Genomic DNA, 24,911 nt, shown 5'->3' on the forward strand with positions numbered 1-24,911 from the left:
CCGTAGGGAGGAGCCAGGGAATTAGGGCAGTGACTGCAGCCCATAGTAAGAAAGATATCTTCTATCATGACCAGTCCACTCGAAAGTCCACAAAACAATGTCCTTACTAGGTGTGATATACTTTGATATTTTCTTTTAGTTTAGTCTGGTTTAGATTTTTATTTTGTTTATTTAAAAAGGGCTGGTACCAGCTCCTTAAGACATGTCAGGGCCTTCTTGCTTTCTTGTAACATGGTAGGAGGTGAGATGGAGAGAGGGGGTGGAACTCTTTTATGTCAGGGAGGGCTTACCAGAATAGCACTTGACCACTGAGCCACATCCCCAATCGTATTTTGTATTTTTTTATTTAGAGACAAGGGTCTGTCTGAGTTGCTTAGCGCCTGGCTTTGCTGAGGCTGGCTTTGAACTTGAGATCCTCCTGAGCCACTGGTATTATAGACGGTCACCACCACACCTGGCAGGGGATTGAACTCTTACAGCTCCAGTATTCCCCATAAGGGTGGAGCCATCACAGCCTAATCATCTGTCAAATTTCCCATCTATTAACACTCTTGCAATGGCAATTAAATTACAACAAGTTTTAGAGAGGGCTTTCAAATCATAGCATCCCAAGACCAAAAATCTTTACTATGGTAGCCTTCTATTTTTTTTTAAATGATATATTCCTGATCTTTTAAATCCCTTAATTAAACAAAACAAAACAAAACAAAACAAAAAAAAAAAAAAAAAAAAAAAAAAAAAAAAAAACCCAGACTCCAACCCTGCTGTCACTTCGATCTTGGACTTCCAGTTTCCAGAAGTGTGGAAAGCTAACTCAAGTCCTGTGCCCTTGGCTGGACCAATCACCATAACTGAGGACAGTGAAGTGCTGTGATTGGCCAAATTCCGTTCCAGGCTTACTCTTTAGCCAATCAGCACAGCCATGAAGATAGAGTCACACAGCCAGAACCAAGGGAGAGGTTCGACGAACTGTCTTCTCACAATCCATGTTGAAACCCAAGTATACAGTTGGCTGTGGTACATGGGGAATCTGCAAAATGTATCTGTTTTGAGAGTAATTTCATTTTGGTTCTTATGGGTCAAGCTGACTTTGGAGCCCTGTTGTGTTACATAGCTCTGTGTTTAAAGAGCAGACTCAAAATCAGCTCTGGTGGCAGAATGATGGCAAAGACACTCTACTTGAGTTAGTTTAATTCTGACATTCCGTGTGGCTACCTGGAGATTTCCTCCCACGTGTGACACTTTTTGGAACTTGGGGAAAATGTACTTCTTTTCAGTCTCGCTTCACTGATGGGAAATGTTGCAGAATAAAGATGTGTAAGAGTGAAAAGACTTCTTTTTGCAGATGAAACGTTGTCTCCACACGAAGCTGTGCATGCAGTAGAGATGGCATTTGCAAAGTTAACCTCAGCGTTTGAAGTGCTGTGTGATCAGTAGAGAGATCCGTTCAGATTTTGCTCTCTGCTGTACGCGATAATTTTTCCCCCCACTGAGTTGCTTTTTTTCAAGTGTGATGTTTCAGGTGAGGTCAATCAGATACAGAAATATTTGGAAACAGCCAGAGTCAGCCCTGCTTGCTGTACGGGAAAATATCAAGCTTTAAGATTGCTCCTTTAAAGAAGGTTGACATACAGAAATCAGGAAGTTCAGTAACTGCGCAACTGCAAAGTGTAAGGAAATGAACATTTACCTAGGAAAAATAATCAAACCCCAAAGAAGAGAGTTGGAGAAACAACAGAAAATGCTAGTCTTGTGCTGCCAGAAGACATAAAAGGGAAAAATCTGAATGCCACAATCATCCTCATCAAGAATTAGATATTCTTCAAAGACAACCAAATAATGCCAATGTTCAGCCATTTTTTCTGTTTTTATAAAAAGGGAAAACCATTGGATGTTATTTTTTAACCCAAATACAATAGAAATAGTTGAGTGTGCTGGTGGATATATTTTAATGGAAAATTTTTGATTGCAAATGTTTCAATTGGTATCAGCCCCAAAGAAATGAAGTCATGTGCATCACTGCAAATTCTTGAATTTATTATGAAAGAGGGTGGGAAATGTACCCAGTTGATAGAATGCGTGTTTAGCATGTATAAGGCCCCAGCACCATCCAAAATAATAATAATATCCGGATGGTGGCATATGCCTGTAATCCCAGTGACTTGGGAAGCTGAGGCAGTAGGATGACAAGTTGGAGGCCAATCTCAGCAATTTAGTGAAACCCTGTCTCAAAATAAAAATATAAATAAAAATAAAAATAAGGGCTGGGATTGTGGCTCAGCGGTAGAGCGCTCGCCTAGCATGGGCAGGACCGGGTTCCATCCTCAGCACCACATAAAAATAAAGGCATTGTGTTGTGTCCATCTACACCTAAAAAATAAATATTAAAAAAATAATAAAAAAATAAAAATAAAAAAGGACTGGGGATGTGGCTCAGTGGTATAGCACCCTGGGTTTAATCCCCAGTACCAAAAAAAAAAAGGTAATAATAGTATGAAGGAGGATTTTTGTGAGTCCCTTACAGACTCACCCCTGTGTTTAAGACTTTTCCTAACTATTTGCATATCTGTTGATTCATGTGAAAGAAACTTTTCTAAATTAAAATTAATAAAATGTATTTTTATCAACTGAATGAAGATAGATTTATAAATCTGGCTACACTTTTATTAAATATGAACATAGGAAGATGAATTTTGATGAAGTCATGAGAAATTTTTAGAAGTCACAAAAATAGTAACTGTAAAGTGATTCTGTCTCTCTAGGACAGACTTATGTGTAGGTCTACATTTCCACCCTTCTTTTAAAACTATACGAATGTAATTAAAAATCATTAGCCCATGATTTTTTCCTTTTTGTCTTATAAGATTTAAAAATCTTTAATTTTCTTATATTGTTACTGGCACATCTGTGCTTCTTTTATGGCTGTTATTATTATTCATATCATCTTTGTGATTATTTCTGAAAATAACTATGTCATCTGGGAGAGGGAGTGTTCATAAAAAAAAAAGTTCTGTTCTGGGTTTTGCATGTTCTGGAAGATCCACTGAAAAGTGTACAACCCTCAGTGGTATTTCTACCCAAAATGTATAATCTGATTCTAATCATAAGGAAACATCAGACAAACCCAAGGTGAATGACATTTTACAAAATAACTGGCTCATGGAATCTTCAAAAATGTCAAGGTGAAGAGAGATAGAGAAAGGCTCCGGAATTGTTTCAGATTACAGGAGACTAAAGAGAGATCACAATGAAATGTAATGTGCTGTCTTTGTTTAGATTCTGGACTGAGAAAAGTAGTTATAGAGGACATTATTGAAACAATTGACAATATTCAAACATGGACTGTGGTTTGGACAACAGAATTGTGCAATATTAATTTCCTGTTTTTTGTGATTGTATTTTTATTTAAGATAATACTGTTGTTCTGAGATGGGGTTGTGGATCAGTGGTAGAGCACTTGCCTAGCATGTGTGAAGCCCTGGGTTTGATCCTCAGCACCACATATAAATAAATAAAATAAATGTATTGTGTCTACCTACAACTTAAAAAAATAATAAATTTTTAAAAATTTTTTAAATTTTTAAAAAATTTGTTGTTCTTAGGAAACACACTCTGAAATATTTTGCAGAAAAGAGGCATGATGCTTTCATGTGAATGATGTGTGTGTGTGTGTGTGTGAGAGAGAGAGAGAGAGAGAGAGAGAGAGAGAGAGAGAGAGAAACATATGTCTAGGTAGAGCTGGAGAGAATAACAGAGTGAATGAGGTAAAATATCAACCATTGTGAATCTGGGTAAAAGATTTTTCAAGATTGCTTGTGCTATTCTTGCATCTTTTTTTTAAAATTTGCAATTATTTCAAAATGAAACATCACCCCAAAACAAAACAACAAAACATAACAAAAACTCTGCAAAATCAAAAACACAAACGAGTTTACCTGGACTTAGTAGTACTGACACTGAGCCATTGCGTTTATTTTTGTTTTGAGGAACATAGACTTGTGAGCTTATTTGGTAAAAGGATCTTTGCAGATGTAATGAAGTTAAGGATCTTGAGATGAGATCAATCTGGATTATCCAAGTGGGCCTCAAATCCAATGCCAAGTGTCACTGAAAAGTCAAAGGTCAAAGGAGGAGGAAAGGGGGAGCAGAAGTACCCTGTGGATACCTTGAATTTAGACTTCTGATTTCCAGAGCTGTAAGAGAATAAATCCCTGTTATTTTAAGCCACCAAGATTGTGGCAATTCATTATGATAGCTGCAGGAAGCACATATACCTGCCCAAAGGAGAATTGGCCTGGCACACTGTCGTCAAACCAAGGGAAAGGGCCTGCAGTTAGGCTGAACTCTGGGGTGGCTGGGATCAGATAATGGACATTGCCCCTTTTGACATAGACTTCTATTTGCTTAGGTGGCTTCTTATGGGGCAATGACCTTAGATGTCTCCCAAGGAAAGACCAGAGAAGGGTTGTGACTGGCCTGGCTTAGATTATGTGATCCCTGGAGTCCCATGTGATATCCACATCCATTGATGAGGCATGTCACCTGGCAGTGGAGAAACCTGGGGACAGCTTTTTTCCACATTGCTGTAGCATGCAAAGGGGATGCTCAGACAGGAATGGGTACCCCAGGGCTGGGGTCTGAAGTCAAGCCTGCTTTGGATGGTACAGCTCTCTTTCTCCTCCCGGGGGGAGCCTCCAGCATTTCTGCATTCCTGGCGATTTGTGCTGTCACTCTGGTTTAATGTCACTTTCCCTCCAATGTTGTGTAGGTCAAACTCAGGAACTTTGTTCTGGTGAATACACACCAATTATGATGCTTGCTCAGTGGCCCCCTTTCCTTTAGGCCTGACCCCTTCTCTAACTTCAATCCTAAAGGTGGCCTTGGGACATCATAGATGCTGGTCTACCAGTTGCATTTGATTAGTCCAAGGGTGGTCACCTGACTCAGGCTGGGGCAATAGGGATAGATGCCCTTAGGAGGCTGAATCTTTGAACTGCAGGTTGGGGAAGATGTTGGTGTCCATTTTTCTCACCATATGGAGGAAGAATATAGTTGCTATCTGAGGGAGGCAGCGGTGTTCTTGCCCCTGGTTTGGTTCATGGCTGAAATATGAAGAGACAGACAGAGGAAGAAAGGCTGGAGCCCCATTATCCCCAATGACTGGAAGAGCTCCTGCTGAGACCTACCCCCTTTTAAAGTTTTCACCACCTTCCCATAATGCCAGGTTGGGGACCAACCCTTTAGCACATATGCTTTTGGGGGACATTCAGATCCAAACTGTAGCACTGAGACATGTGTGTGTGTGTGTGTGTGTGTGTGTGTGTGTGTGTGTGTTTTAACAGCTTGATTGTTCAAGCGTGTTGTCAACCCTTGTTGGGTTCTATGAGTGAGTAACCCTCTTTTTCTGCTTGCTTGCCAGCCTTAGATAGATAGATTACTACCTCTTGCAACCCAGAGTGTGCAAAAAGGATGGCCCATGATTTCATATGAACAGAATAGAGCCAAGCATGATAGGCTTATGGTGGGTCAAGTGGGCTCCATCTTATTTTATATATGGGGAAACTGAGGTCTAGAGAGAGGAGTGAACCAATCAAGCCAATCCCTGTGAGCGGTGGAGCTAGCTGAGGCCCTCAGTTGTCGGGCACTTGGAGTCATTTCTTTAAGGACCTTTCCCGAACTCTGGCAATCTGCTTTGCATATGACTGAGGGCAACTGGCCTTATTCCTCTCTGCCTCAATTTCCCTCTCCTGTTCCTGTGGGCATTCCACTCCTGGCAGAAGGGAGGGGAACCAGATGTTATGAATGGGCTGCTTTGAGTTCTCAGGGCCTACAAAAGGTTATTATTATTTAATTACAGCAAATGGTAATTAAAAGGGAAAGTAATTGTCTGCCCTTTCATTATGGCCCATCTGCCCTTTTCCTCTGGCAGCCCCCAGGCCAGTCATAAAAGAGAGCTGGGTACAGATCTATGGTGAGGGCCATTCCAGGAGGACATCACCTTCCCCAGCTGGGAAGGGAGGGCTGTAAATAGTTAACTGTGATCAGCCTTGCTTTCTAGAGGTGACCTGCAGCTGATGCAGCCTTTCTGTACCCAAGAACTCCTCCGATCCCACAGGACAAGGGAGTTAACTACCACTTGCTGAGCATGGCCATGCCTTGGACACTGCACCCTGCCTATTTGGGCCAAGTCCTGTGGGAAGGGGTATATATCCCCCAAAGATAAACTTAAAATAACCCTTTTTACTCTAAACTTTTAAAATTTGGATTCATCAGGGCTCAGTGCTGCAGAAAGGCATATGTGTCCAAAAAATGTACATAAGCCCAAGGTACTTTGGAAGGATATTCTAACAGGACAATGGAAAGGTTCTGACCCAGTGGTTGTCTGGAGTCGGGGTTCTGTTTGTGTGTTTCCACAGGGAGAACAGCAGCTGATTTGGATTCCAGCTGCTTTGATAACCAAAGCGAACTCTTCAGGAATCCCTTCGAGAGCGCAACAGGAACTCAATGGGAACACCACGAGAACTCAAAAGTCATCATCTTAATGGCTCCCTGGCGTCACCTCTCAACCACTACTTCTGGCAAAAATGCCATGCGTTATCCCGACTCGGCTGTGGCCCTCAACAGTCCTGCCCAAGAGAAGTGCGGATAGATGTCTAGCTTAAAGCAAATACTTGGCCAATGGTGGTGTGTACAATTTCTAATCCCAGAGCACTGCCCTGTGAAGTGAAGATTTCCATCCGCTTTTTTAAAGAACACTGAGAGCCTTTCAGGTGCTAAATGGACTAGGAACCAAGATTTGGACCCTAAGTGCCTGACCTCAAAGCTCATACTTGCCCCTGGTACCCTTGGCCTGTTTCTCAGGTGAAGAAATCAACGCCCAGATTAGTCAGACAGTTTGCCCCAGCTCACAGGGGATTGAACAGAGTCTTAAGACTTGGAGTCACATTCTGGGCGCTGCTTGGTTGGGGTTCTGACCTGCTGCTGGTTCTTCTCTGTACCCCTGCCAGCTCCCTCCATCCCATGCCCCCCAGCTCACTATTGATGGCACCGGTATGAAAGATGACTAAGACACAGTCTTTACCCTCCAGCTAAGAAAACGCTAAGCCGAATTGCAGACCTGGGAGCTGCTGAATGAGGCTGGCTTATGAACTGTCACTGCCTGTGACAGACATTGCTAATCAGTCATAGCATTCTTTGTGTTTAGAACCCAGATTCCTAGGCCTTTGAGATTTAGATAACAGTTGACTGGAATTTCCTATTTCATATCTTGGGAAAATCCAATGATGTCCCCAAGACTTCTTCAAATTCCAGTAACTCACAAAGTCCTGGTCACTTCCATCTCTAATTTTCTGCTCCCAATGCACCCATACTCTTGTCTCCCCTGTTTGTCTTTCCTCTCTGCTCAGTGCCAATCCAGGTGACCTGGTGCCAACCTAATATTCAGAGTACAGCTCATGTTACGAGGCTCAAGGAGACAGAGCAAGGGTTGCATGGTAGCAAAGCTAAGGGCAGAAAGAGCAAGAGCAGATATCCTGGTCCTTACAAGTCCCAAAGCCCTGGCCCCTGCCCACCTCTCTTCTCAGGTTCTTCTCTTTTATCGATCACTCCACACTTCAAGACAATAGTCACACATTTCAGCTTGTTCATTTTCTGAGCCCCGCTGCCTTCAAAAATTTGATCCCCGTCACTTTTATTACACGAATGAACAAATATGCACTGAATTTATAAACTGCTGTCAAGTTAAAGTATTAGAAATCTGAATATAGAATTATAGTTGGGATGGGTGTGCAAAAAGGGGAGAGGATCACCAATCTGTGAGAGCATCCTGAAGGTGGCAGAAGGATGTGGCTAGGGGCCAGATCAAGGCAGGTGATTATGAGTTTCTTAGGTGAGACTGTGGTGTGGTTAAACAGAAAGGGCCTTGCCCAAGAGGAGTACTGCCATGCAAAGGCCCTGTGGCAGTGTGCTTTCTACTAACTCACAGGAAACCTATGTGGCTGCAGACTGAGGCCAAAGAGAAAAACAACCCTAGTTGAGGATGAAGAGTTTGGCAGGAGCCAGACGGTGTAGAGACCTGGAGGCCACAATCCCCAACATTCTATCATTAGGACAAAGTAGACCTCCATCCCCTGCTCACTTCATGGACAACTGTGGTTTATCCAAAGCTCCATGGATATCTCTGCTTAACAGAAGCCAAATATTCAGAGTCTCCCTAGAGAAAGGGGTAGAAGTTCTTCCTTTCCAGTTCCATTCTCCCAAAAAGTAGAAAGGAGAGGACAGAGAGAATTGATCTCCCACCAATAGGAATTAGGTCAACAATCTAAGAAGCCAAGCAGCCAGTTGGGGACTGAAATGCCATTTCCCTGCACATCATAGCTTGGGAGGTGTGCACGAAGAGCTGGAGGAGCTCCTATCAGGCTGCTGTCTGGCTGGTGTCCTCTGGGAACATTTGCCAGATGAGGAGCACGTGGATCCACCATGAGGTGGCAGCGGGCCTCTGGAGGACAGAGGGCCACATTGCTGCAGCCTGACCAGCACATTCTCCTTGAATAGCTACCCTGTGAAGTAGGTATTCAGAGGAAGTTCTGACCAGGAGTTGGAGGACCCCGGCTAGAGGCTGGTCCCAAGGTTTAGCCAGCCACTTCCTACCTATGGGCCTCAGTTTCCCCAGCCTCCTTCTCAGAACTGCTGTGAAGGTCAAGTAGAAGGTGCCTGTGTTGGTGGTTGAGATTGTTTTGACCTCTGATAGGGGCTACACCCCACTTTGAGGGATGAGGCAGTGGCTAGCTTGGCTGGTGGGTAGGGAGGAGGAGATGGGACTCTCTTGACATCAAGGTCTCACTGCGAACATGCTCAGGGGATAAGAAAATGAAGCCAGGCTCATGCTGGGCAGAATGGTAGCTGCAGAACCCCGGAGTCCTCTGGATACCTCCTGATTTCTCACTCCCCACAACCACCAGTCACCAAGTCCTGGGAGCACTGAGTCCTTAAAGTGCCCCATATTCATCATCTGTCCACTTCTCTGGGTCCTTGCCAGTGTTACCGAGGTCTAAGTCATTGCCATCTTTCCCACGGAAGACTTTGGCTCCCTGGCTGTGCCCCTTTCTAGTTCACCCCCACCCCAGTGGCCACATAGGCCTTTTGGAATGAACTTGGGCCATGGGTTACTTCTTTATTTAACTGCTACTTCTCCATGACTCCCTACTTCTCTTAAACTAAAATCCTATACCCTCACCGACTCGAGCCCACCTGGGGCATCCATCTCAGAGTGTCATTTCACAGTCCCCCTCATTCCAGTGCAGCTCCACTGTCCTTCCTGTCCCCTTAATGTGGCAAGCCCTCCTTGTCTCTAAGCCTTCACATGCTTGTAAATACTGTGGAATAAGTGGGAAAAACACCCAGAAAATATGAGACATGGTTCCTTCCTCAAAGAATTTACTCTGATGCAAGAGAAAGATACTACATTCTCTACAGTAAAAGGCCAGACTGTAAAAGTAAAGCAATGAGAAGGAGAGCAACCACAGAGGGCTTCCTAGAGGACCGTGAGGAATGCTTGCAGAATCGAAAAAAATGAGCTGGGTTTGCTGTCTGTCCCATCATTTGTTGATCCATTCAGCAAATATTTATTCTGATGCACCATGATAAGTGCTTTGTCAGAAGTGTGGCCAGAGGTCCAAGGGGATCAGGGGAACTAGGGGAAAGCATCTCTTTCCATGCAGAGGATCTAGAGTGGCTTCACAGAAGAGGTGATATTTGAGTTGAGCCTCGTTGAGTAGGTGTTCACCAGAGAGAAGAGATGGGAGAAAAGGACTGAGGCTGCCAGGCAGACGGATGGGCACGAGAAGAGACTGGCACATGAAAGTTCACAGTGTGTTCAGGGATAAGAAGCATGAAGCATGGCTGGATTGGGAGGAGAGGAGTGTGAATACCAGTGGCAAAGAGCTGCGAGTCTCCGTGACTTCCTGCACCTCACCACACTGTCTCCATTCAGACCATGTTAACAGCATCACGGAAGGTCCTAGAAGGCTTTTAAAGAGGATGTCTAGGGCTGGGGATGTGGCTCAAGCGGTAGGGCGCTCGCCTGGCATGCGTGCGGCCCGGGTTCGATCCTCAGCACCACATACCAACAAAGATGTTGTGTCCGCCGAGAACTAAAAAATAAATATTAAAAAAAATTCTCTCTCTCTCTCTCTCTCTCTTAAAAAAAAAAAAAAAAAAAAAAAAGAGGATGTCTAAACTAAGACCTGAAAGACGAGTTGAAGGTAGCCAGGAAGGGTGGGAGGAAACAACAAGGAAGGATGTTCCAGGAAGAAGGGACAGCATGTGCAAAGGTCACACAGAAGGGAGATGGCAAGGTCTGAGAGGCAGCTCACTTGGGATGACGGGAGCATGGCTTTCCAGGTGGTAAGAGAGGAGGTAGTGAGGCTGAGATGGGCCAGGTCATGTTATCTGCCCCCCACACGTCCCTTCCAAAGCCTAGCTCAGCAGCCAAGGTCTTTAGGATTCCATCTCTCTGCCTCTCTTTCGTCCTGCACCCCTCTGCCTCTGCGCGTGCGGTTTTAAGTGCTGTTGCTGCTGATCATGACATAATAGCTTTGAGGACCCTCAGAATCTTAGGTACTATGATGAGCATTATTTCATTGACACTCTCAACAATGCTATGGCTAGTACATTTTGAAAGATTATTTTCTTGCCAGGTGTGGTGGCACACACCTGTAATTCCAGCGGCTTGGGAGGCTGAGGCAGGAGGATCACAAGTTCAAAGGCAGCCCCAGCAATTTCATGAAGCTCAAAAGCAACTTAGAGAGACCCTGTCTCTAAAAACAAACAAACAAACAAACAAACAAAGGCTGGGGATGTGGATCCATGGTTAAGCGCCCCTGGGTTCTATCCCCAGCACCCCCACCAAATTATTTTCTTTTTTAGACTTTATTTTTTAAGGTAAATTTTTAGCATACTTTCAGATTTACAGAAAGCATTCTAAAGAATTCCTGGGAACCCATTCTCACCACTTTTCCCTATTAGCAACATTTTATGTTACTGTTTAATTTGTTATAATTATTGATGGATACTTTTACTGATATATTATGGTTAATTAAAGCCCGTAGTTTATTTAGACTTCCTGAGTTTTCCCTTAATGCCATCCCCCCCCCTCCACCCCCATTCCTGTTTCTCATTTACCACACCCCATTACATATACCTGTCATGCGTTTTCCGGTTCCTTGGGGCTGCTCCAGTTTCTCAGACTCTCCTTGTTTTTGATGATCTGGAGAGTTTTGAGGAGTAACCAGACAGGTGTTTTGTTGGATGCTCCACACTTGATGTCTGATATTTTTCTCCCAGCAAGTCTAGGGTTATGGTTCTTGGGAAGAAGACCAAAGAGGTAAAGTATAATTTTTATCACATAATATCAAGCTCACATACTATCAACATGGTTCATGACTGTTGATGTTGGCTTTGGTCACTTGGCTGAGGTGATAGTTGTCAGGTTTTTCCATTGTAAAGTACTTTCCTCCCTCCTTTTCCACACTGTGCTCTTTGGAAGGCTCTCACTATGTGTAGACGATGGCTAAGCAGTATGGAACAGCCACACAAATTATCTGGAATTCTTCTGTACAGGTGATTTGTCTCTTTGCCCCATTTATTGGTGGATTAACTCATGAAATATCTCAACAATGGACTGGCACTTTAACTCTCATTTCTGGAAGCTGGAAGATCTTCCTTTCTTCCCCACCAGGTTCACTCCAGAATGACTTTCTGAAAACCACCTTCAGCTCTCCAGGAAAGAGTGGCCTCCTCTGTGTTCTCACACTGTGCCTTGTGATGCCAACTAATTCATCCCACATGTAAGTATGGTGCCTCTGCCCTGTGCCAGTCACTGTGCTTGGGGATTGGGGCTTGGGAATAAAGGGCCTCTATGGATCCTGTCCCCAGTTACCCCCATTTTTTGCCATCCTGTGCTAGACTAGAAACTCCATGAGGACAGAGACCTTGTCCAACTCATTCATAGCTGTGCTCCCAGTCAACCAGCACATCATCTGGCACTTAGTAGGTCCTCAATAAATGTTTACTGGACTGGGAAAGGCTTCCTGGAAGATATATGATTGTTTATGTGTGTGCCCCTCCCAGGGGGATTGGGTGCTTCCTGAGGGCAGGGCCAACCTGGATTCATCCTAGAGGCTGGGTAGCCATGTGTGCATAGAAATCTACTCGGTTAAAGAGACCTGAGCAGGCTGCCTCCTCAGGTAGAAGTGAAGTTTGGAAGCTGACACAGCCCGGGAGGCCAAATCAGGAGGACTTGGTGACTGATTGGCTGGGGAGGGTGAAGCGGGAGGAGGAGTCACACAGATGGCTCTGAGGTCCGGAGCTGGGGGACAGCGGTGCCACCTCTGATAGACTGTGAGGAGTGCCGCTGCCAGGCTCGAGCCACCCAGTCCGTTGGGATTCAGGCCTAGGACCAGGAAGGGGTGGCCTTCCCTGTGCAAACTTCTGGCCCCCACCCCATGTCCTTGTCTTTAAAAAAAAAAAAAAAGCCTGGATTTTGAGCACGGTTGTTCATTATCAGGTGTGAGGGTCCACTTCTTCCAAGAAGACCCCAGGGGCATCCTGGCACCGCGCGGGCTCAGCGGGGTCAGGGCCGCGGCCCGCCAAGTCCAGGTCCCCTGCCCGCCATCACCCCGGAGAGGGGTGGCGAGGCGGTAGCCGGGCCTGGGCGGGACAATGGCCGCGGCCGCCGGGGCCCCGGGAGCCCCCGTGCTGGGGAAGGGGCTGTCCTAGGGCCGGGCGCCGCCGGTGCCCTCCCTGCGCGGCTCGGGCGGGCGGAGGGGGGCGAGGAGTTCCTTTGTGGCTCTGCCTCCGGCGCGGCGCGGGTGGGGGGCGCCGCGCAACTTTGCTAGGCGGCGGCGGCGGCGGCGGCGAGCGCGAGACGAGGCCCCGGGGCCCGAGCGGGGCCCCCAGCGCGCGGCCCGCCCCCGCCCCGGCCCCCTCCCCTCGCCGTCGCCAGCGCCGGGCGCTGCCCACTCGCCGGAGCCCCGGGCCGGACGGGCTGCGCAGCCAGAGAGGCGGGGGCCCGACGCGGCCCCCCCAGAGCCGGGCGCCTGGCGCGGGGGCTCGCCGAGCGCACGGGGGGCCGCGCGGCGCTGCAGACCCAGCCTCCCGCCGCCGCCGCCGCCGCCGCCTCGGCGCTTGCAGAACCCAGAAGTGAACAGCAGGCGACCCGGAAGGTTTGCGCGCGGCTCCGCACCGAGCCGGAGCCCGAGCCCGGAGCCGGAGCCGGAGCCCCAGCCCGGCCCTGCTCGGGCCGCCGGGCGCGGGGCTGCGGCCGCGTCCCGGAGGCGCCGCCAGCACAGCCAGGTCCGTGCGGGCCCGGGGTGCGCGGGGAGCGGGCCCGGCGGCGGCGGGCGGCCGCCAGCGGGAAAGTTGCGCCGAGTTGCGGGTGGGGGCCGGGCCGGGGCGAGGGCGCTGTCAGCGCGGGCCGGGGCGCTCCGAGGGCCCGGGGCCGCCTGCGCCTCGGGCCCGGTCCGGGGTGACGGCGGCGGCGGCGGCGCTCGGGGTAGGAAGTGTCTCCGGCGGCGTGTCTGGGGTTGGTCTCCGAGTGTGTGCGTGTGTGTGCTTGTGTGTGTGTGTGTGTGTGTGTGTGTATGTGTGCGTGCGTGTGTGTGTGTGTGTGTGTGTGTGTGTGTGTTTTCTTAAGCCGGGCTATTCAAACCTGCTGCAATTCTCCGGTAAACAATGATTCATGGGGCTTAATGCAAATAAACGGATTGCAAACGGCGCGGTTCGCGCACTTTGCAGCCGGCCCGGTGGAGCGGCCAGTGCCGGATTTCTCCCTTTTTTTGCAGATCTGCAGAATATGGCGTCCCTGTCCTGTTTTAAAAATAAGCCAGGCTGCCATTTTTGTTTTTCTTTTGTCTGAAAATTTTAATAAAACTGTCTGAGAATGTGGGAGAGGCGGCTGGAAGCAGAGGGGGCACCCGAAGGGTTGGCTTTTTTCCTTTTCTTTGGCGAGAGCCGCGAGCCTTTCGGGGAGGTGAGACACAATGCAATTGCACTTTAAAGAAAAAAAAAATTAGGGAAGCTGCCGGGCGATTTCGGGGGGAGGGCTGGGAATTTTAAAGTTAACTCCGAAAGTTTTCTTTTCTTTTTTAAGCTTTTTTTTTCTTTCTTTCTTTATTTTGTGGGGGAAGTCAGTGAGATGCCGAGAAAGGATCCCGGGCCCATTTCTCCCCCCAGTTAGCCGCCTTTGCAGGGTTTTTGAGAAAAGTTAACTGCCGGTTTCCTCATAGCTGCGCGGGGGGGACGTGGAGGGTTGGGGCTAGGAGTTTGGGGACTGCCAGGGAATGGCTTCTGGAAGGGGCTCTATAAAAATGGTATTGTAAGGAACTATGTCCTCAGATCTGGGGGAGAGATCTGGCACTAAGGTCCCGGAGTGGGCCCGAGGTTTCCAGCTAAGACCCCTGGCATGAGGCGGTAATCCTGCTCTGTCCCCACCACCCTGCCCTCAGTGTGGAACCTTTAGGAGCTGTGTGTGGGGTGGGCCTTTCTCCTTCATGGGTGGCCAAGGCCCCTTGGTAGGCGGGAATGGTGCTCTGGGCGGTGTGGTCCCTCCCACCCCCACTTGGGGCAAGTGTGCTTAGCTGATTGCAGTGGGAGAGCCCCTTCCCCAACTTGGTGGTCCTCCTGGCCCCCAGAGATGGTGAGGAATGCCCTTGATGGTGGGCTTTTGGCTGGGTGTAGGCCTGCAGCCCCGGGGATCCTGTGGGTGATGAACTATGCCTGGTTTGCTAGGCCCCTGTGGTGTGGGCCTGTCTCCTGTGCATGCTCTTACCCCTTTCTGCCACTTATGTGGGACACACTGGAGACCTCTGAGTTGGAGGCAGTTTAGACTTTAGTTAGTTCCTGAAGTATCTGGCTGGACAGGTCAGGACTTGCCTGCTCTGCCGGCTGCAGAGGGGGCTTGAAGACCAGGCCCACAGAGTCTGGGGTAATTGGTGCTGTCCACCGGGCCACACAGAGTTGGACCTGACCTTTTCCCCATTGGGAAAGTCTGACCTGGGAGGACCCTGTACTCTGCTCTGAGCCTGTCTAATCCCTTCCTCCAACCCCCATTTCCTGGAGGAGAGACCTTTATGTCTCACCCCTGTTCTATGTCCTGGATCTCCTGGACCATGTGAGCTCCCTAAGGGCAGAATCTGTGGTTGAAGGCCGGAGTTTAGAGCTTCAGAGCTGCAGAGCGAGGCATGCCTGGGTCAGAGGGTACCAAGCCGGGCATTTTTTAGAGGGAGAAACAGGTCCAGAGAGGGAAAATGACTTGCCCAAAGTCACACAGCCAGGTAGAATGAGAGCTGAGCCCAGGACCCACGTGTCCAGGTTCCCACTGTTGGGCTCTTTCAGCTGTTGTCCATTGAGGGCTCTGGTGCCTAGAAGGTTCGTTTTGGATAGAACTAGACTGGAGTGGGGCAGTGTAACCTCCCACTGACCCCTGCCATCTTAATCCTTCTTTAGAAATCAAACTTTACAGTGACAGTGTGGCACCCAGTTTTTGCCACCTCCTGGAAACTCATTTGGGGTGAGATGTTCAGATGGGGTCATTGACTCCATAGTAGAATTTCGGAAACTGAGACTTGGAGAGGTTGGACAGTGGCAGTGGGGAGCTTTTCAGGCAGACTTTGGTGCTTGTGGGCAGGACTCTTCCCCAACCTTCTAGTTTGTCTCTGAAATTCTGCTGACCCCAGTGACTATGTAAAACTCCAGAAACTGACCCCCTCCTCCACTGTATGCCAGAGATGGAAAGGCCCTGGGGAGGTCTTTTGGGCTCAGAGAAGGGAAGCCACTGCTAAAAGTCACTCAGTGGTTCTTATCCCAGCTAGGACCACGGCCTGCCTTGGCCACCTGTCTCCTTTCCTCTGTGAGACACTAGGGACAATGAACCACTCTTCCTACCGCCAGCTCCGCCAGCTCCACCTGGGCCCAGGGGAGCTGTGAAGCTGCTGGTGGGCATCATGGCCAGCACTTAGTGGTGACCTGTGTTTGTTCTAGGTGCTGGGGAGTAGGCCACCTGTAGTCTTGGTGAGTGGAAGCAAGCTGGTCCCAGGTGGAAAGTGGAAGTGGTGTGTGGGTGAGGGACGGACTAGGTCTGAAGCTAGTCTGGTCCCAGCCCTTCCCTGGGTGGGCACTTCTTTGCCCTACCTCTCTCCATTCATCCGTTTTTTCTGCCATTGATTATTCATTCATTCGTTATTAGAGTGTTCGTTTACCTTTTCAATGTCCATTCATTAGTTTTTTGGTTAGTCAACTCAGTGGTCCTTCCATCTGACCATCTGTCCATCCATCCAATCCCTGGCTCACCCAGCCCGGTTGGACAGGTGGAGGTACAAGTTTGGTCCTCCAGGGTTCTAAAGCCAACAGGGAAGAAGAGGTGAGGCTGCAGGTGCGTGAGGTACCACCCAGGGTAGCATTTCCGGGGTGCCTACATGGGTCCCCAGGGAAAGCCTCTCAGAGAGCAGGAGCCTGGAAAACACCAGAGGAGTTCCGTAGATGGTCACAGTGGTGGAACTGGGTTCTGGATTAAGAACCATTTGTGTCACATGGCTTTGGGGCTTTGAGCACATTGTTTCCTTCTCTGGCCTTGGTTTCTTCATCTCTAAAATGGTACTGTCTGTGAGTTTCTCCTGGGTTGGTGGCAGTGATAGCAACACAGCATCTGCAGTGTCTCCCATCACTGGCCAGACATGTCCTAGGAGCTCAGTGACAGTGGACATCAAGGTCCTGCCTTTCCTCTGTGAACTAAGGTGATGGTTTCAGAATGAGCCAAATGATCTGGAGAATCTGAAGGCCCTGCTTCTGCCTTGTCATTCCCTTTTGACACTCTTCTGCGATTTCCTGGACATTTAGAAGGGGGGAAAAAAAACAACAAACAGTCTTTTCTGGACCAACAAAGCACTTCATGGTCCAGGCCTTGCCTGCGTCTCAGCCTGGGCTCCTCTGCCCTGCTTGCCTGTCTCACCACCCCTAGCCACCCTGCCTTCTTTCTGTACCTCAAATTTACAAAGCCTGTTGGTGGGGCCTTTGCACAACCCCTTGCCAGGATTGCTTTTCCCGTTTGCATGACTGGCACCAACTGAATGTCACCTCCTCAAAGGGGCTTTCCTGACCATTTGCTCTAAAATAGCTTCCCACTGTCACTCTTTGTCACATGAGCTTCTTTTTATTTTCTTTTGCAGCTTTCAGATCTGAAACCTCCCCCCGCTCTCTTTCTTTCTTTCTCCCTGCCTCCCTCTCTCCCTCTTTCCCTCTCTCTTTATTTGCACTTGCTCTCTGTACCACTAGAACACACTCAGGCTCCCTGCAAGCTTCCAGCATGGTGTGGCTGAGGTGGGGCAAGGCTGCGGAGTCCAGGTGTGGCAGCAGCCCCAGCGGCCTGGGAGATGAAGTTACAATGAGGTCTGTCTTTTCCTTCCCCTGGGAGGCTCTGGGTTGTTGTTAGGAAATAATGAGATGATTCAATCGCAGAATCTAAGACTCCCAGACTCTCGCAATCTCAGAATCTGAGCAGTTTCCAGCTGAGAACCTTTGACACTTGGATTTTTTGCATGTTCTGATCTTGGCTTTAGAATCTTACAAAGTGAACTCTCACCACCTTATTTATTTAGTGACAGAGCTCAATTTGACAGAGCCACACCATGTACTACAAAGCTTTATAAATATGAACTTATTTAATCCTCATTGATATTACCCCCATTTTGTAGATGAGGAAACTGAGGTACAGACAGATGAAATAACCAGTTGTCATGGTATTGCAGGGGCTGGAACCCAGCACGGTGGGACTTCTTAGGGTCCCCCAGCTATCCAGGGGAAGCCCAGCCTCACCTGACCCCTGCACAGAGCAGGAATCCCCTTCTCACATCTTGACAAAAGGGCCTCTGATCTCTGCCAGAAACCCCCCTCCAGCGAGCTCCCTCCTCACCAGGCCTGCAGCTGCCTGTGGTCAGACAGTTCTCATTTGCTAGGAAGATTTTCTTTTTTTAAAGCGTAAAGGGCTGCCCCTCTCCAATGACTGACACCTGCGAGGTGATGTTAGCGTTACAGTTTCCCAGTGCTTTTGACCTTGTGGTTTCATGGCCTCTTTCTCTTGGGCTTGTGAGTTCCCTGGGTCAGGTAGCCTTGTTGAACATGTAGAGGATTGAATGAATGAATGGGTGCACAGAGGCGGCACTAGCACCTGATATTTCCTGAGCTTCTTTCGCTATAGCACTGGCTGGCACTTGTCCCGAGTTTTTGGACAGGCTCAGTGTAGTTGGGGAAAGGTGGCACTTTGCAGTAATGATAACCATCTTGGGAATCATGGGCAATCCCAGGTCTAGCACTTTGGAAAGGCGGAGCTCACAGATGATCCAACCAAACCTCATTTTATCACTGGGGAATCTTAAGTGGGAAGAGGAGCAGGCCTTGTCTAAGGCCAGGAGTGCCTCCTGGGGCTCTGCCTGGGGGACCTTCTGCTCCCCAGGTACCCACTCCCGGCTGCCACAGCCTCTGCCTGGGAGTTCAAGGGCAGGAGAAAGCCCTCAGTGGGGCAGCTGCTTCCCTTCTGGCACTAAATTCCTCACTTCTGCCTTGGAGGCGATATTCCTGGGTGCATAGGGCTGCGTCTGTCACTTGAGTGACAGGAATGGGTTGAGGGATAGGATGGTGGGGATGGCTCTCGAACTCAGGGTCAGAGCTGGATTTTAGAGACTAGGTAGGATTTGGGGAGGTGGCTGGTTAGTGTCTTTGGTGGAAAAAGTGTGACAGGTGAGGGATTGGCTCTGGGGCCTAAGAAGTCCTATCTTATTTCTGCCCCATCTGTGGCCACCAGGATGTCCTTGGGGCCTCCCCACCATTTAGGTCCTTTTCTGAATGTTGTGAAAGGGCTTCAGCCTCCTTGAGGGGATAGTCTAGCTAGCCAGTTCTAGGATTCCTGGCTAGGGTGGACACATCCCCTGACACATTCAAACATACACGTTCCTACATATTCACACAATTAGCTATTCCACTACCACTCCTGACCCTAGCCCCTGCCCCATCTTTGCTAATTTGGTGTGCTCCCGTGCCGTTTCAGAAACAGTACCTTGGTGCATGCACCATATAGGGACATGTTCATACACCCTGCCACCCGAAGGGTTGCACATCTGTGTGCACTGTGCACACCCTCCCAGGAAACTGAATGCAGCCAGGGCCTGCTCAGCCGTATGTCCTCGAACACTTGTGGTCCTCAGCCTGTGCATTTACACAGAGCTCTCCTCACCCAGGCTTGCCTGTACACACGTGTTGTACACTTAGGCACATCTTGCACACCAGTGAGAATGTAGCCCTGCATTCTAGGCCTTGCACTTATGCCTGTGCCCTATTCTTGCCTGGATCTGCTTGAAGGAGCAGGCAGCTCTTTGCCATCCATCCAGCAGTATTTATTGAGCATTTACTGTGTCCCAGGCCTGTGGCAGATGCTGGGGGTAGAGGGAAAGAAAAGTGACATGGTACCTGCCTGGACCCTCTCTCTCTTTCTTGGTTGCCTGGTGCTGCGTGTCCTCTGGTCCCCAGCCATCCTGAGCCCTGCTTGACCTGCCCCACAGGCTACCTGCCAGGCAGGGGGATGAGGAGCACTGAGATACAGTATGGGGAGGGGCTTATGATCACCTGCCAGGGGTTCGCTTCCCAGGAATCCAGGCACCTGTCTAAAAGGATCCTGGGGACAAGGCCCAGCTGCAGTCTTGTTTTGAATTGGTTGCAGAGCTGGATGGCCTCCAGCTGTCAACAGAGCAGCCCTGGGGTCCCAGGTAGTGGAATCTCCTGCAGGTCTTCCTAGTGTAGGAAAAGGCTCCCTTAAGCCTTGGGGAACTTACCAAGGACAGTTAGTGCTCATATCTCCCGAGTCCCTCCTGCACACCAGGTTCCCTTCTACGGCTTTAACCTATTAAGGTGTGTAGTCCTCTCAGTAACCCTGTGGGGACACCACTGCCATCCCAGTTAACAGATGAGAACTGAGACTCAGGGCCTTTGTAATGATCCCAAGGAGCCAAGCCCTGCTATCAGGTCCCAGAATCCATACCGTTAACCCCTGGGCTGCCACATTGCCCCTTTGGGCGTCCAGGGGCCCAGGGTATGACTTCGTTGGGCCCTTCAGCCCCTGGAAGAGGGAATGAGGAGGGGGACTTGGAGGGCTCCGTTCCCTTGACCCTCACCAGCACATGGCTTTGGGGAGGTTAGAACCACCCTAGGCCTCATTTTGGACCCCAAACAAGGAAAAGATTATCATGGAAGGCAAGAGGGAGGAGCCTTAGGTGGGGACTGGGGCTGAGAAAGGCCCAGGCAGCCTGGGCGTCCTGGGTACATGCTTTACATAAGTCCCTGCGTCACTGAGGGTGTTCTGGGCCTCTTTCTGAATATGTGCTGTATCTTGAGATGTTCACAGCATCTACCGCACGAGGTCATCAGGAGCCCCAATGAGAAATGCTCTGGAAGCATCTAAGGGCACCCGGCAGGGAAGAAGTACTTAGTTTCTATCATCATCATCCTCGGCCTGTGGGCATGGGAGCGGGGTCCCCAGCGGGCCTGTGTTCATAGTTTGCAGAACATTCTCTCGGTCCTGTGTGGGCCTTGTCCCTAGGTGAGGGCACCAAGGCTCCCAGAGAAGGTCCACTGCCTGGGGCGTCTGTGGGTGACTGGAGGTGGGGTCCCAGGGGGTGAAGGGATGGGGCAGCACAGACCGCAGCCCCTTCCCACTAGGATCAGCTCTGCATCGCCACGAAGACAGCCCTGCCCAGCCTTGGCACTGAGGAGACCCAGCCGAACTGGATCCAGCACCCTCAGGAGCCCTACTCCTCACAGGGGGTTCCCGGGAGCGAGTTTCCGAGGCTGGCCTGGCAGCAGAGGGGCTCTAGGCTGCAGGGAGTGGAGGTGGGTGGAGGGCAGGGGGTCCATGGGAGGTGGATTTGGAGCTGTAAGGGTCTCCAGGAGCTGGGACAGCGGGACACCTCAACTTCTCCTTCCTAGATGGCCTCCTGCTCATCCCTTCCAGGCCGTCCTCTGGCCCTGTCAGGACCCGTCCCTGGAAACCCTTGACCACGCCCTCCCCACTCAGTCTTCAGGGACCCATGGAAAGATCCCTGTTCTCGCTGATTCTCTTGGGTGCTCCTTGAGCACACGGTGGACTCCCATGGCCCTCATGGCCTGTGCTTGGCTCTAGGCTGCAGCAGTGGCCCTGTCCTTGGGTCACCACTGATGGGGAGACAGGAATATTTAGGGTGTGAGAGGTTGGGCTAGAGAGAATGCAAGGGGCACAGGAATGTAAATCGGGGCCACCCAGTTCCTGTTGGGGGAAGGTCAGAAAGTGACCTCTAAGTTGAGGCCTGAAGGAAGACCCAGCCAAGCTGTGGGGCCCAGAGGAAGTATGGTGACTGCCACCTAGACCCAGGCCCAAGCCCCTCCTCAGAGCTCACAGCTGACGGGGGCCTGGACAGACATCCAGGCCATTCATAAGAATGGGTGACAGCTGAGCTCAGAATTGGTGACAGGGGTCTAGGGGGATAGTTTGGCCCCAGGTCAGTATAGGATAAGGCACGATGCACAAGAGCAGCTTGTTGGAGGACCTGCCAGTGGCATACCTCATGGGAGAATGTGGCCAGCAGGACCTTCCTGGCAAAACCCTTTGAGTGTCTGGCTGCAGCTTTAGACTGGACCCCCAAAGCATGGGAACCCGAGAGGGATTTTCAGTGGGAGAGCCAGTAACCTGGGCAGGCTAGGCTGTCCCTTGGCCTGTCCTCGTTTGAGCCTCTGGATGAGATGGGATGGGAGCCCCTTCCTGACGGCTCACCTGTTGGGGTCGAGGTAAGCCTGGGCTTACTGTGGGACTTGAAGCAAGTTGCTGCTCCTCTCAGAACCCCAATCTCCTGGGTCAGCTTGCAGGACTCGGGGCCGGAGTCCTTTCTGGGGCTGTGGACTGGCCCCAGAGTTTTTGTTTTGTTAAAGTTTGCTGAAGCTTTGCTTGTATTAAAAAGTATTCCTTTAAAAAGTCTCATAGTGCTGGGCATGGTGATGCATTCCTGTAATCCCAGCAACTCGGGAGGCTGAGGCAGGAGGATCCAAGTTTGAGACCATCCTCAACAAGTTAGCAAGACCATCTCAAAATAAAAACAACAAGGTCTAGGGAGGTAGCTCAATGGTAGAGTGCCCTGAGCTCAGACTCTAGTACTGGGGGAAAAAAAAAGTCACATAGCCACTGTGTAGAAAAACCGTAATATAGAGAAATGAAATAAATCAACCCTACCCCCATCTCTGCCCCACTCCAGGATTCAAAAACTACCACATTAGCATTTAGGTGTTTTATAACCTAATTCTTTCAGTTTTTATGAAGATGTCATTGCTTTATTTATAGATATAAAATTTTTCAATCTTCTCCATGAATACTTTTTTTGTGTTTTTCTAAATAACTGCAGTATTTTCTAATTCTTCTTGTTAATGGATCCAGTGTTGGGGTGGAGATCCTGGGCTCAGAACCCAGTGACCTGGATTCAAGTTCTACACTCAATGCCGGACCCTGGGCGAGTCACCTAATCTCTCTGTGCCTCAGTTCCTGATGGGTCTATGTGAATGTTGAAGGGGTCCGGAGGATGCCAGTAGCACTGGCTCTTGCTAATGACTGTCGACTACGATGCTGAGCCACACGATTAACAGACCCATTCCCCCTATTGCTTAAAAGTTTGGCTGTTCCAGATTTTTGCTGCTGTGAAACCACAGAAGCAAACAGCTTTGTCTTTCTTTGGGTTATTTTCTGAAGATGGATGCTCGAGAATGGGATCACTAGGCCAAGAAGTCTGAACCTTTTTAGAGCTCTTGACACGTGATGGCCAGATTGTTTTCAGAAATGATTATTCCAGTTTACACTCTCACGGATAATACGTGGAAGTGCCAATTTCACCATACCCTCGCTGGTATTGGGTATTATCATTTTCTTGTTTCCTTTTGCTCTTTTGACAGGTGAAGCTCATTTAATTTTCACTGCCAGGGAAGCAGAAGCATTTGCTGTGTTTATGAGCTGTTAACCTCTGTTTCAGGTCTGCTAGGCTTTACAGAGACATGTAGCCCTTCCTCGGATCAATTGGGAAGAGAAGCTTAGATACAGGAAATAGAGAACAGTGCCATGCAGGGGATGGCATAATGGGTAGTGGGGACTCAGAGGAGGTGGAGGGGCTTTCTTCTAGCCAGGCCCTGACCTTCTAGCTCCCTCCACCCAAGCATGCATGCCTTCAGACCCTTACCAGACACCACGTGGCGTTTAAAAGGTCAACACTCAGCCGTGGTGCTTCTCTGATGCACTTGAGTCCAGCAGCAGAGAAAATACACTGAGCGGAGTGAGTGAGGATCTGGTGATGGAGGCGCAGGTTACAGGGAGCAGAGCCCAGGGTGGAGGTGGAGCACCCCTGTGGGCTTCCAGGAGGAAGGGGCCTGTAAACTGGGGCTCCCAGGAAAAGTTGGGATGAACCAGGGAAATGGGGAGGGCAGAAGGTATCAGGGGGAGGGCACAGCCTGCTTGGAGTTGAGGAAACAAGAAGAAAAGTGGAGTTCCAGGGGACAAGGAGATTGTCTGGGCCATGTACAAAGGGGAATGACAGGCCACAGAGGTCAGCAGGAGCTGGCTATGTAAGATCCAAAGAACTCTTAGACTGGAGGGAAGTAGGGAGCCATGGGAGGGTCAGTAGGGCAGCCCATGACTACAGTGGGAGATGGAATGGAAGATGAGGGTGCAAGTGGTCTCTTAGCAACAGCTGAGGCCAGAGCTGGAGGGGGCCTGGACCTGAACAGGGGAGGGGTGACTTCCTGTTTCCTCCGACCTGTAGACTCCTAAGCAGGTTCACAGTGCTCAAAGCATGTCACTTCTTTCAGGTAGCCCTTCCAGTCACCTACTCCCCACGCAGGTCCTATGTGCTTGGGGGGTGGGGGCTGTGGGGGGCTTGGCGCAAGTCCTACATGCTTGGGGGGTGGGGTGGGGGCTGTGGGGGGCTTGGCGCTGGCACCCCTGACCTTCCCCTGCTCCGCCTCCTTCATGCCTCCAGACCCTGCATCTGCTGCCCCCCTCGGGCTACCAACCACTTTCTTTCATTTTTTTTTAAAGAATAAATTTATTGTTTTCATTATAAAAGTAACTGAATGACATTACTGAGAATTTGGAAACCAGAGAAACAAAGACAAAAACCCAAAGCGGCGGGCACCTCCCCGCCTGCCTACCCCCTCCTCTGGGCGTGGCTCCCTGCAGCTTGCTTTTTCTGACGCAGGTTTTTATTTTTGCCTCCTTGTAATCATAGTGTCCGGACACTTTTGGGTCCTGCGCTCTCGCGTTTGCTTTGTTGGGAGCAAGTTCCCCTGTGGCCTGGGAGCCCTGGGCAGGCTGCATTTTTTAATGTCTGGGGCTGGGGGGGTTGGAGGCACGCGTTGCTCAAGAGCTCCCCCTGCTCCACCGTGGGCGAGGCTCCTCAGCCCCAGCCTGGCCGCCGGCCTCTGTGTGTCCTGCTGTCTGGGTCTGAACCTTCCCACACTGCAGGGCCTGGCACCTGGTGTTTACCTCCCTCAGTCCCCCCTCCCTAGCCCTTTTGTGGAGTTTCCCGGGTTGACCTCAGAAGCCACCCTCCTGGGAAAGGGTGTCAGACAGACCTGCTTTCAAATCCAGACTCAGCTCTGGAACCTCAGGCAAGTTGCTGAACCTCTCTGGACCTCACTTTCTTCATCTGTCCAATGGGCTCACTGAAACAGTAAAGTAATGGCTATCATTATTCCACCACAGTTCCCAGCGCATTTTAAGTGACCACCTGGGGTCCAGTTGTGGCACAGCTGAGTGAGCACCAGCGCCGCCTGGGACAGGCTCCGCAGACTGGTGGGGAAAC

General features: G+C 49.8%; 1 protein-coding gene across 3 annotated transcripts in view; it reads left to right on the plus strand.

The window, feature by feature from the left end:
• Window positions 1-13,266: 13,266 nt before the first annotated feature.
• Znf362 (zinc finger protein 362) overlaps window positions 13,267-24,911 on the plus strand; it is a 36,177-nt gene continuing 24,532 nt past the window's right edge. For all 3 annotated transcript variants that reach the window (XM_026406847.2, XM_026406848.2, XM_077791166.1), the window contains exon 1: window positions 13,267-13,353. The gene's annotated coding sequence lies outside the window, so the exon portion shown is untranslated. The remainder of the gene's footprint in view (window positions 13,354-24,911) is intronic.

The sequence above is a fragment of the Urocitellus parryii genome, chromosome 11 (assembly GCF_045843805.1).
Source record: "Urocitellus parryii isolate mUroPar1 chromosome 11, mUroPar1.hap1, whole genome shotgun sequence".
In the NCBI taxonomy this organism is placed as follows: Eukaryota; Metazoa; Chordata; class Mammalia; order Rodentia; family Sciuridae; genus Urocitellus; species Urocitellus parryii.